At 40.4% G+C, this 14,702-nt stretch overlaps 1 protein-coding gene across 1 annotated transcript in view; it reads right to left on the bottom strand.

The window, feature by feature from the left end:
* LOC124123900 (mannan endo-1,4-beta-mannosidase-like) overlaps positions 1-14,702 on the bottom strand; it is a 28,899-nt gene that overhangs the window by 11,671 nt on the left and 2,526 nt on the right. The window lies entirely within an intron of this gene.

Genomic DNA, 14,702 nt, shown 5'->3' with positions numbered 1-14,702 from the left:
TACATGCGGGAGTATTTGGAAAGGACCCTCATACTTAAAACTGAATTCTATTTCAAAACAATCTGAAGCATCGTTGCACATGCCGAGTAAATGAAACAAATCCGAACGTTAACTCTGTATCTCTGAAAGGGCAACATACTAGTCATCCAATCACATTCAATTAAAAGCAAATTTAACGCTCGTAGCAAGACCATTCATTCACTACCACAATGCCGACACTGCCAAGAACATTTTCCTGGTCACCATAAGCTTTGTCTATTTTTCATACTAAATTACTAGACAGAGGAATTTAGTATACAATCACCAAATCTAAACAGTCGTCTGCAGTGAACACACGTCACTACATAACGCGAAGGTCTGTTTGAATATTGAAAGAAAATGGTTTCGCATCAAAGAATATAGCCTCTGACTTACCTCTGCCTAATCCCGTTCCTGTCACAACAAAACCTGCTTTTGTGATACATCCCGAAAGCAACACGTCCTCCGGCAGCGTACACTGCCGATAATCTGATTGTCTATGACGTCAGCTGATTGTCGACGTATCTATTCTGTGATGTCATTACTTATGGGGACACAATAAACAATGACGTTGCTTCATTGTTGACGTCACAGATTCCTGCTTAACGACATCACAACTGTGTCGTAAACCGTTTGTGGACCCCTGTAACTATTTGGCAAGGGTCGCTCCTGATTATACGGGCCACTGAGACAGACACGGTCCCTTTATCAACCCAATACGATGCTCTCTGTCATGAATTAGCACAGTTTGCAAACAAAATGCACAAATTTACAGCAAAGAACGCACATCAAATCATAGTAACGAAACCAAGCTCGGGTAGACCACTGGCGTTTTTACAGTAATACATGCGGGAGTATTTGGAAAGGACCCTCATACTTACAACTGAATTCTATTTAAAAACAATCTAAAGCATCGTTGCACCTGCCGAGTAAATGAAGTGAACATTCTATAATATACACCAAATAACTTCCTTCAAGCAAATAGTTACTGATGGCACAAACGCGGTATCATGTTATAACTACGTCTGCGACTTGCTGATTTAATTTCCAAACAAAGACTTACTAATTATACCTGTGTTAACCACACAACATGATAGTTACGGAGGATGACAACAGAATGCTTTTCCTTACTGACTGCGACTTCAATACACCACAGGAATGGATCCATCTGAACATCAACCTCAACACAAGTGATACTTTCCTTTTAACAACGACGCCATCTCATCTAGGCACACACATTCAAGTCATGTTATGTGACGGCAACCAATAGTCACTACACAAATCCGAACGTTAACTCTGTACATTTCCTGGAAAGGGCAACATACTAGTCATCCAATCACATTCAATTAAAAGCAAATTTAACGCTCGAAGCAAGACCATTCATTCACTACCACAATGCCGACACTGCCAAGAACATTTTCCTGGTCACCATAAGCTTTGTCTATTTTTCATACTAAATTACTAGACAGAGGAATTTAGTATACAATCACCAAATCTAAACAGTCGTCTGCAGTGAACACACGTCATTGCATAACGCGAAGGTCTGTTTGAATATTGAAAGAAAATGGTTTCGCATCAAAGAATATAGCCTCTGACTTACCTCTGCCTAATGCCGTTCCTGTCACAACAAAACCTGCTTTTGTGAAACATCCCGAAAGCAACACGTCCTCCGGCAGCGTACACTGCCGATAATCTGATTGTCTATGACGTCAGCTGATTGTCGACGTATCTATTCTGTGATGTCATTACTCATGGGGACACAATAAACAATGACGTTGCTTCATTGTTGACGTCACAAATTCCTGCTTAACGACATCACAACTGTGTCCTAAACCGTTTGTGGACCCCTGTAATTATTTGGCAAGGGTCGTTCCTGATTATACGGGCCACTGAGACAGACACGGTCCCTTTATCAACCCAATACGATGCTCTCTGTCATGAATTAGCACAGTTTGCAAACAAAATGCACAAAATTTACAGCAAAGAACGCACATCAAATCCTAGCAACGAAACCAACCTCAGGTAGACAGACCACTGGCGTTTTTACAGTAATACATGCGGGAGTATTTGGAAAGGACCCTCATACTTAAAACTGAATTCTATTTAAAAACAATCTGAAGCATCGTTGCACATGCCGAGTAAATGAAATAAATCCGAACGTTAACTCTGTAACTCTGAAAGGGCAACATACTAGTCATCCAATCACATTCAATTAAAAGCAAATTTAACGCTCGTAGCAAGACCATTCATTCAATACCAAAATGCCGACACTGCCAAGAACATTTTCCTGGTCACCATAAGCTTTGTCTATTTTTCATACTAAATTACTAGACAGAGGAATTTAGTATACAATCACCAAATCTAAACAGTCGTCTGTAGTGAACACACGTCACTACATAACGCGAAGGTCTGTTTGAATATTGAAAGAAAATGGTTTCGCATCAAAGAATATAGCCTCTGACTTACCTCTGCCTAATCCCGTTCCTGTCACAACAAAACCTGCTTTTGTGATACATCCCGAAAGCAACACGTCCTCCGGCAGCGTACACTGCCGATAATCTTATTGTCTATGACGTCAGCTGATTGTCGACGTATCTATTCTGTGATGTCATTACTTATGGGGACACAATAAACAATGACGTTGCTTCATTGTTGACGTCACAGATTCCTGCTTAACGACATCACAACTGTGTCGTAAACCGTTTGTGGACACCTGTAACTATTTGGCAAGGGTCGCTCCTGATTATACGGGCCACTGAGACAGACACGGTCCCTTTATCAACCCAATACGATGCTCTCTGTCATGAATTAGCACAGTTTGCAAACAAAATGCACAAATTTACAGCAAAGAACGCACATCAAATCCTAGCAACGAAACCAAGCTCGGGTAGACCACTGGCGTTTTTACAGTAATACATGCGGGAGTATTTGGAAAGGACCCTCATACTTACAACTGAATTCTATTTAAAAACAATCTGAAACATCGTTGCACCTGCCGAGTAAATGAAGTGAACATTCTATAATATACACCAAATAACTTCCTTCAAGCAAATAGTTACTGATGGCACAAACGCGGTATCATGTTATAACTACGTCTGCGACTTGCTGATTTAATTTCCAAACAAAGACTTACTAATTATACCTGTGTTAACCACACAACATGATAGTTACGGAGGATGACAACAGAATGCTTTTCCTTACTGACTGCGACTTCAATACACCACAGGAATGGATCCATCTGAACATCAACCTCAACACAAGTGATACTTTCCTTTAAACAACGACGCCATCTCATCTAGGCACACACATTCAAGTCATGTTATGTGACGGCAACCAATAGTCACTACACAAATCCGAACGTTAACTCTGTACATTTCCTGGAAAGGGCAACATACTAGTCATCCAATCACATTCAATTAAAAGCAAATTTAACGCTCGTAGCAAGACCATTCATTCACTACCACAATGCCGACACTGCCAAGAACATTTTCCTCGTCACCATAAGCTTTGTCTATTTTTCATACTAAATTACTAGACAGAGGAATTTAGTATACAATCACCAAATCTAAACAGTCGTCTGCAGTGAACACACGTCATTGCATAACGCGAAGGTCTGTTTGAATATTGAAAGAAAATGGTTTCGCATCAAAGAATATAGCCTCTGACTTACCTCTGCCTAATCCCGTTCCTGTCACAACAAAACCTGCTTTTGTGAAACATCCCGAAAGCAACACGTCCTCCGGCAGCGTACACTGCCGATAATCTTATTGTCTATGACGTCAGCTGATTGTCGACGTATCTATTCTGTGATGTCATTACTCATGGGGACACAATAAACAATGACGTTGCTTCATTGTTGACGTCACAAATTCCTGCTTAACGACATCACAACTGTGTCCTAAACCGTTTGTGGACCCCTGTAACTATTTGGCAAGGGTCGTTCCTGATTATACGGGCCACTGAGACAGACACGGTCCCTTTATCAACCCAATACGATGCTCTCTGTCATGAATTAGCACAGTTTGCAAACAAAATGCACAAAATTTACAGCAAAGAACGCACATCAAATCCTAGCAACGAAACCAACCTCAGGTAGACAGACCACTGGCGTTTTTACAGTAATACATGCGGGAGTATTTGGAAAGGACCCTCATACTTACAACTGAATTCTATTTAAAAACAATCTGAAGCATCGTTGCACATGCCGAGTAAATGAAATAAATCCGAACGTTAACTCTGTAACTCTGAAAGGGCAACATACTAGTCATCCAATCACATTCAATTAAAAGCAAATTTAACGCTCGTAGCAAGACCATTCATTCACTACCACAATGCCGACACTGCCAAGAACATTTTCCTGGTCACCATAAGCTTTGTCTATTTTTCATACTAAATTACTAGACAGAGGAATTTAGTATACAATCACCAAATCTAAACAGTCGTCTGTAGTGAACACACGTCACTACATAACGCGAAGGTCTGTTTGAATATTGAAAGAAAATGGTTTCGCATCAAAGAATATAGCCTCTGACTTACCTCTGCCTAATCCCGTTCCTGTCACAACAAAACCTGCTTTTGTGATACATCCCGAAAGCAACACGTCCTCCGGCAGCGTACACTGCCGATAATCTGATTGTCTATGACGTCAGCTGATTTTCGACGTATCTATTCTGTGATGTCATTACTTATGGGGACACAATAAACAATGACGTTGCTTCATTGTTGACGTCACAGATTCCTGCTTAACGACATCACAACTGTGTCGTAAACCGTTTGTGGACACCTGTAACTATTTGGCAAGGGTCGCTCCTGATTATACGGGCCACTGAGACAGACACGGTCCCTTTATCAACCCAATACGATGCTCTCTGTCATGAATTAGCACAGTTTGCAAACAAAATGCACAAATTTACAGCAAAGAACGCACATCAAATCCTAGCAACGAAACCAAGCTCGGGTAGACCACTGGCGTTTTTACAGTAATACATGCGGGAGTATTTGGAAAGGACCCTCATACTTACAACTGAATTCTATTTAAAAACAATCTAAAGCATCGTTGCACCTGCCGAGTAAATGAAGTGAACATTCTATAATATACACCAAATAACTTCCTTCAAGCAAATAGTTACTGATGGCACAAACGCGGTATCATGTTATAACTACGTCTGCGACTTGCTGATTTAATTTCCAAACAAAGACTTACTAATTATACCTGTGTTAACCACAAAACATGATAGTTACGGAGGATGACAACAGAATGCTTTTCCTTACTGACTGCGACTTCAATACACCACAGGAATGGATCCATCTGAACATCAACCTCAACACAAGTGATACTTTCCTTTTAACAACGACGCCATCTCATCTAGGCACACACATTCAAGTCATGTTATGTGACGGCAACCAATAGTCACTACACAAATCCGAACGTTAACTCTGTACATTTCCTGGAAAGGGCAACATACTAGTTATCCAATCACATTCAATTAAAAGCAAATTTAACGCTCGAAGCAAGACCATTCATTCAATACCACAATGCCGACACTGCCAAGAACATTTTCCTCGTCACCATAAGCTTTGTCTATTTTTCATACTAAATTACTAGACAGAGGAATTTAGTATACAATCACCAAATCTAAACAGTCGTCTGCAGTGAACACACGTCATTGCATAACGCGAAGGTCTGTTTGAATATTGAAAGAAAATGGTTTCGCATCAAAGAATATAGCCTCTGACTTACCTCTGCCTAATCCCGTTCCTGTCACAACAAAACCTGCTTTTGTGAAACATCCCGAAAGCAACACGTCCTCCGGCAGCGTACACTGCCGATAATCTGATTGTCTATGACGTCAGCTGATTGTCGACGTATCTATTCTGTGATGTCATTACTCATGGGGACACAATAAACAATGACGTTGCTTCATTGTTGACGTCACAAATTCCTGCTTAACGACATCACAACTGTGTCCTAAACCGTTTGTGGACCCCTGTAACTATTTGGCAAGGGTCGTTCCTGATTATACGGGCCACTGAGACAGACACGGTCCCTTTATCAACCCAATACGATGCTCTCTGTCATGAATTAGCACAGTTTGCAAACAAAATGCACAAAATTTACAGCAAAGAACGCACATCAAATCATAGCAACGAAACCAACCTCAGGTAGACAGACCACTGGCGTTTTTACAGTAATACATGCGGGAGTATTTGGAAAGGACCCTCATACTTACAACTGAATTCTATTTAAAAACAATCTGAAGCATCGTTGCACATGCCGAGTAAATGAAATAAATCCGAACGTTAACTCTGTAACTCTGAAAGGGCAACATACTAGTCATCCAATCACATTCAATTAAAAGCAAATTTAACGCTCGTAGCAAGACCATTCATTCACTACCACAATGCCGACACTGCCAAGAACATTTTCCTGGTCACCATAAGCTTTGTCTATTTTTCATACTAAATTACTAGACAGAGGAATTTAGTATACAATCACCAAATCTAAACAGTCGTCTGTAGTGAACACACGTCACTACATAACGCGAAGGTCTGTTTGAATATTGAAAGAAAATGGTTTCGCATCAAAGAATATAGCCTCTGACTTACCTCTGCCTAATCCCGTTCCTGTCACAACAAAACCTGCTTTTGTAATACATCCCGAAAGCAACACGTCCTCCGGCAGCGTACACTGCCGATAATCTGATTGTCTATGACGTCAGCTGATTTTCGACGTATCTATTCTGTGATGTCATTACTTATGGGGACACAATAAACAATGACGTTGCTTCATTGTTGACGTCACAGATTCCTGCTTAACGACATCACAACTGTGTCGTAAACCGTTTGTGGACCCCTGTAACTATTTGTCAAGGGTCGCTCCTGATTATACGGGCCACTGAGACAGACACGGTCCCTTTATCAACCCAATACGATGCTCTCTGTCATGAATTAGCACAGTTTGCAAACAAAATGCACAAATTTACAGCAAAGAACGCACATCAAATCATAGCAACGAAACCAACCTCAGGTAGACAGACCACTGGCGTGTTTACAGTAATACATGCGGGAGTATTTGGAAAGGACCCTCATACTTACAACTGAATTCTATTTAAAAACAATCTGAAGCATCGTTGCACATGCCGAGTAAATGAAGTGAACATTCTATAACATATACCAAATAACTTCCTTCAAGCAAATAGTTACTGATGGCACAAAGGCGGTCTCATGTTATAATTACGTCTGCGACTTGCTGATTTAATTTCCATACAAAGACTTACTAATTATACCTGTGTTAACCACACAACATGATAGTTACGGAGGATGACAACAGAATGCTTTTCCTTACTGACTGCAATTAATACACCACAGGAATGGATCCATCTGAACATCAACCTCAACACAAGTGATACTTTCCTTTTAACAACGACGCCATCTCATCTAGGCACACACATTCAAGTCATGTTATGTGACGGCAACCTATAGTCACTACACAAATCCGAACGTTAACTCTGTACATTTCCTGGAAAGGGCAACATACTAGTCATCCAATCACATTCAATTAAAAGCAAATTTAACGCTCGTAGCAAGACCATTCATTCACTACCACAATGCCGACACTGCCAAGAACATTTTCCTGGTCACCATAAGCTTTGTCTATTTTTCATACTAAATTACTAGACAGAGGAATTTAGGATACAATCACCAAATCTAAACAGTCGTCTGCAGTGAACACACGTCACTGCATAACGCGAAGGTCTGTTTGAATATTGAAAGAAAATGGTTTCGCATCTAAGAATATAGCCTCTGACTTACCTCTGCCTAATCCAGGTCCTGTCACAACAAAACCTGCTTTTGTAATACACCCACAAAGCAACACGTCCTCCGGCAGCGTACACTGCCGATAATCTGATTGTCTATGACGTCAGCTGAATGTCGATGTATCTATTCTGTGATGTCATTACTTATGGGGACACAATAAACAATGACGTTGCTTCATTGTTGACGTCACAGATTCCTGCTTAACGACATCACAACTGTGTCCTAAACCGTTTGTGGACCCCTGTAACTATTTGGCAAGGGTCGCTCCTGATTATACGGGCCACTGAGACAGACACGGTCCCTTTATCAACCCAATACGATGCTCTCTGTCATGAATTAGCACAGTTTGCAAACAAAATGCACAAAATTTACAGCAAAGAACGCACATCAAATCATAGCAACGAAACCAACCTCAGGCAGACAGACCACTGGCGTGTTTACAGTAATACATGCGGGAGTATTTGGAAAGGACCCTCATACTTACAACTGAATTCTATTTAAAAACAATCTGAAGCATCGTTGCACCTGCCGAGTAAATGAAGTGAACATTCTATAACATATACCAAATAACTTCCTTCAAGCAAATAGTTACTGATGGCACAAAGGCGGTCTCATGTTACAACTACGTCTGCGACTTGCTGATTTAATTTCCAAACAAAGACTTACTAATTATACCTGTGTTAACCACACAACATGATAATTACGGAGGATGACAACAGAATGCTTTTCCTTACTGACTGCGACTTCAATACACCACAGGAATGGATCCATCTGAACACCAACCTCAACACAAGTGATACTTTCCTTTTAACAACTACCCGAACTCATCTAGGCACACACATTGAAGTTATATTATGTGACGGCAACCAATAGTCACCACACAAATCCGAACGTTAACTCTGTACATTTCCTGGAAAGGGCAGCATACTAGTTATCCAATCACATTCAATTAAAAGCAAATTTAACGCTCGTAGCAAGACCATTCATTCACTACCACAATGCCGACACTGCCAAGAACATTTTCCTGGTCACCATAAGCTTTGTCTATTTTTCATACTAAATTACTAGACAGAGGAATTTAGTATACAATCACCAAATCTAAACAGTCGTCTGCAGTGAACACAAGTCACTGCATAACGCGAAGGTCTGTTTGAATATTGAAAGAAAATGGTTTTGCATCAAAGAATATGGCCTCTGACTTACCTCTGCCTAATCCCGTTCCTGTCACAACAAAACCTGCTTTTGTAATACACCCACAAAGCAACACGTCCTCCGGCAGCGTACACTGCCGATAATCTGATTGTCTATGACGTCAGCTGATTGTCGACGTATTTATTCTGTGATGTCATTACTTATGGGGACACAATAAACAATGACGTTGCTTCATTGTTGACGTCACAGATTCCTGCTTAACGACATCACCGCTGTGTCCTAAACCGTTTGTGGACCCCTGTAATTATTTGGCAAGCGTCGCTCCTGATTATACGGGCCACTGAGACAAACACGGTCCCTTTATCATCCCAATACGATGCTCTCTGTCATGATTTAGCACAGGTTAAAAACAAAATACACAAAATTTACAGCAAAGAACGCACATCAAATCATAGCAACGAAACCAACCTCAGGTAGACCACTGGCGCTTTTACAGGAATACATGCGGGAGTATTTGGAAAGGACCCTCATACTTACAACTGAATTCTATTTAAAAACAATCTGAAACATCGTTGCACCTGCCGAGTAAATGAAGTGAACATTCTATAATATACACCAAATAACTTCCTTCAAGCAAATAGTTACTGATGGCACAAAGGCGGTCTCATGTTATAACTACGTCTGCGACTTGCTAATTTAATTTCCAAACAAAGACTTACTAATTATACCTGTGTTAACCACACAACATGATAGTTACGGAGGATGACAACAGAATGCTTTTCCTTACTGACTGCGACTTCAATACACCACAGGAATGGATCCATCTGAACATCAACCTCAACACAAGTGATACTTTCCTTTTAACAACGACGCCATCTCATCTAGGCACACACATTCAAGTCATGTTATGTGACGGCAACCAATAGTCACTACACAAATCCGAACGTTAACTCTGTACATTTCCTGGAAAGGGCAACATACTAGTCATCCAATCACATTCAATTAAAAGCAAATTTAACGCTCGTAGCAAGACCATTCATTCACTACCACAATGCCGACACTGCCAAGAACATTTTCCTGGTCACCATAAGCTTTGTCTATTTTTCATACTAAATTACTAGACAGAGGAATTTAGGATACAATCACCAAATCTAAACAGTCGTCTGCAGTGAACACACGTCACTGCATAACGCGAAGGTCTGTTTGAATATTGAAAGAAAATGGTTTCGCATCTAAGAATATAGCCTCTGACTTACCTCTGCCTAATCCCGGTCCTGTCACAACAAAACCTGCTTTTGTAATACACCCACAAAGCAACACGTCCTCCGGCAGCGTACACTGCCGATAATCTGATTGTCTATGACGTCAGCTGATTGTCGATGTATCTATTCTGTGATGTCATTACTTATGGGGACACAATAAACAATGACGTTGCTTCATTGTTGACGTCACAGATTCCTGCTTAACGACATCACAACTGTGTCGTAAACCGTTTGTGGACACCTGTAACTATTTGGCAAGGGTCGCTCCTGATTATACGGGCCACTGAGACAGACACGGTCCCTTTATCAACCCAATACGATGCTCTATGTCATGAATTAGCACAGTTTGCAAACAAAATGCACAAAATTTACAGCAAAGAACGCACATCAAATCCTAGCAACGAAACCAACCTCAGGTAGACAGACCACTGGCGTGTTTACAGTAATACATGCGGGAGTATTTGGAAAGGACCCTCATACTTACAACTGAATTCTATTTAAAAACAATCTGAAACATCGTTGCACCTGCCGAGTAAATGAAGTGAACATTCTATAATATACACCAAATAACTTCCTTCAAGCAAATAGTTACTGATGGCACAAAGGCGGTATCATGTTATAACTACGTCTGCGACTTGCTGATTTAATTTCCAAACAAAGACTTACTAATTATACCTGTGTTAACCACACAACATGATAGTTACGGAGGATGACAACAGAATGCTTTTCCTTACTGACTGCGACTTCAATACACCACAGGAATGGATCCATCTGAACATCAACCTCAACACAAGTGATACTTTCCTTTTAACAACTACGCGATCTCATCTAGGCACACACATTCAAGTTATATTATGTGACGGCAACCAACAGTCACTACACAAATCCGAACGTTAACTCTGTACATTTCCTGGAAAGGGCAACATACTAGTTATCCAATCACATTCAATTAAAAGCAAATTTAACGCTCGTAGCAAGCCCATTCATTCACTACCACAATGCCGACACTGCCAAGAACATTTTCCTCGTCACCATAAGCTTTATCTATTATTCATACTAAATTACTAGACAGAGGAATTTAGTATACAATCACCAAATCTAAACAGTCGTCTGCAGTGAACACAAGTCACTGCATAACGCGAAGGTCTGTTTGAATATTGAAAGAAAATGGTTTCGCATCAAAGAATATGGCCTCTGACTTACCTCTGCCTAATCCCGTTCCTGTCACAACAAAACCTGCTTTTGTAATACACCCACAAAGCAACACGTCCTCCGGCAGCGTACACTGCCGATAATCTGATTGTCTATGACGTCAGATGATTGTCGACGTATCTATTCTGTGATGTCATTACTTATGGGGACACAATAAACAATGACGTTGCTTCATTGTTGACGTCACAGATTCCTGCTTAACGACATCACCGCTGTGTCGTAAACCGTTTGTGGACCCCTGTAACTATTTGGCAAGCGTCGCTCCTGATTATACGAGCCACTGAGACAAACACGGTCCCTTTATCAACCCAATAAGATGCTCTCTGTCATGAATTAGCACAGGTTAAAAACAAAATACACAAAATTTACAGCAAAGAACGCACATCAAATCATAGTAACGAAACCAAGTTCGGGTAGACCACTGGCGTTTTTACAGTAATACATGCGGGAGTATTTGGAAAGGACCCTCATACTTACAACTGAATTCTATTTAAAAACAATCTGAAGCATCGTTGCACCTGCCGAGTAAATGAAGTGAACATTCTATAATATACACCAAATAACTTCCTTCAAGCAACTAGTTACTGATGGCACAAAGGCGGTCTCATGTTATAACTACGTCTGCGACTTGCTGATTTAATTTCCAAACAAAGACTTACTAATTATACCTGTGTTAACCACACAACATGATAGTTACGGAGAATCCTCTCCTTTTTACAACTACGCGATCTCATCTAGGCACACGCATTCAAGTCATATCATGTGACGGCAACCACAGGGCCACGTATAGCCATACTATACTGACTGTACTGATTACATTACATTTTTTTAATGTAATCAGTTCAGTCAGTATAGTATGGCTATACGTGGCCCTGTGACGGCAACCAACAGTCACTACACAAATCCGAACGTTAACTCTGTACATTTGCTGGAAAGGGCAACATACAAGTACATGTTATATTTAAACCTTACAGTATACGACCAGACAAAGCCACACGCCTTGTTCGCAGCATGACAAGCATGTCATTGGAAAAGCATTTTCTCTCCATGTACAAACTGCTTGGAAATCAGACATTCACTGGAGTTTACAAGGGGTTCATACCAAATGCTCAAACTCGATTCCGTCGACATGTTGTTGGGTTGATCAAATGTATTATAACGGAATGTTTGAAAAACGTTAAGGGGGACGCCACCTGACAAGAAGGTTTGGAGCGGGATATCAGATCCTGATATTGATGGTACTCGAAGTCAGTATATTGACACATGGAAAACATCATGTACCTGATGAGAGATCAAGACAAGGGCCTGTTCCCTTGCCGAGTGAGTGAGTGAGTTGGGTTTAAAGGGATTGTAACGAAATAAAATTAATTTTACTCATTGCTGACATTATAGATGACATATCAAATAAGACTTGAAGACTTGCAATAGTCTAGATTGTCATACGTTAATCGAGAGTACAGTGTCCATAAATAATTTGTGAATCTAATATTAATTTTTGATCTAATATCCATGGCAGAATGTTTGAAAACGAGCTATAATATATTCCATTTTCTGAAGAGATTAGTAATGTGTATTTGATGATATATATGCATACACAATTGGTTATCAATTATCTTCTACAATCAAAGCATGTACCATGTACATTAGACTCATGGAAAATACTATTTCAGCAAACCAATCACAGCGCCATTATCACAGTTTCAATGAAAGGAAAAACAAATCGAAATCGAACTTTACAGCACAGCGTATCCATAAGCGGTTAATCCAAATACAAAAAGGTATTGATGTCATCATTGTAGAAGTTATGTTGATGTTTTCAGTAGTTGCATTATGTTTGTATCGCGTGTACCATCGACAGAAACGGGGGCCGAGCTACCACATGTGGAACCGACCTTGACACAATTTGTTTACAATATGGCGTCGACTCACGTTAGTTGTCGTGGCCACACTTTTGAAATCTCCATTTGCGACAAAATGTGAAACAGTTAGGGCAAGTCACTCACACGTGCAATCACACATGACTCTTAGTCATTTCTTATGAAAACAAGTAGCAGTTATTTGTCTGAACGGGCGAGTATGTAGGACAACCGGTAGACACGAAATCGCGGCACAGATATGATGCGAACGTGCCTTGTCGATGACTTCGGGCTTGGCCATTCAATGTTTAGGTTTTCATCATGAACCTCCTGCCCATAAATATACACTATACCAACTTAATATTAACGATTTTAGCTATCTTTCCATATCTTTGATTTGAATATTTTCTGTAAATCAGCATCATAAACAAAAAGACAATCTGCACTGTCAGTTGGTATATAGCGCCGTGCTAAATCGCCATGACACACAGTCGATAAACATATGCAATACTTGAACAAAAAACTTCCGTGGCCGACTAAACGTAAGTACTCTTACGCTAATAACTGTACAGTGGGGACTAGTAAATCTTTCTGACCAGTCCGATCAGATTTCTTTTTCAAATTGGCTGTTTGATATAATAATAGTTACGTGTATGTGACATGGGTGTATAATAAAAAATTGCCTTCATTCGCTTGGTGTTCAAACATGGCAGAAAAAGATCGAGAAGCGCGGTAACCACATTAATAATCTCGCCATATTTCGCAATCCGCGGCACTGCATAAAATATGAGTAACACGATATTAACGTTGAGATGATTAGGGTGATGATGGTTATAAATTCATTCAATAAACGTCATAAATGTAATGGAAATATACACTGTCGTTTTCTCATGTGTACCGACCATTCCGCCATTACCGTTAGTCGATAAAAATATACAAAACGTGTAAATAAACTTGTTCATAAAGGAGTGAACAGAATTGTATATAATTTAATAAGTATACAGTTGGGAAAAAATTGTCTTTCTGACCACTCAGGTCATATTTTTGCTTATGGACAAGGATTTTGTCCTTGTTTTAGCCCCTTGATGCCGAGCGTCAGACAGGGTAACAACATGTACCAACTTTTTACGTCTTTTGTGTTTCTGTTTCTGTGTGGCTGCTTGTAGTAGTGTAGCGGCCATAAAATTTTTGAGTCTCGTGATGGGACTCGAACCACGGACCTTCTGATACGAGGTCGGACGACTTGTCCACATGACAAAAGAGGTTAACCCCGTCAGCAAGCTGACAAGGTAAGGATGTCATCTGTGGGATGCCTCCACGCCCTGCTACATACTCCCCGTCAACAGAAGGCACGTCCCGGGCCGCATAGTAGGGTACTAAGCTT

Source organism: Haliotis rufescens, unplaced genomic scaffold (assembly GCF_023055435.1).
Source record: "Haliotis rufescens isolate VD_foot unplaced genomic scaffold, xgHalRufe1.0.p SCAF_38, whole genome shotgun sequence".
NCBI classification, from domain to species: Eukaryota; Metazoa; Mollusca; class Gastropoda; order Lepetellida; family Haliotidae; genus Haliotis; species Haliotis rufescens.
This window is presented reverse-complemented; position numbering and strand designations above follow the sequence as displayed.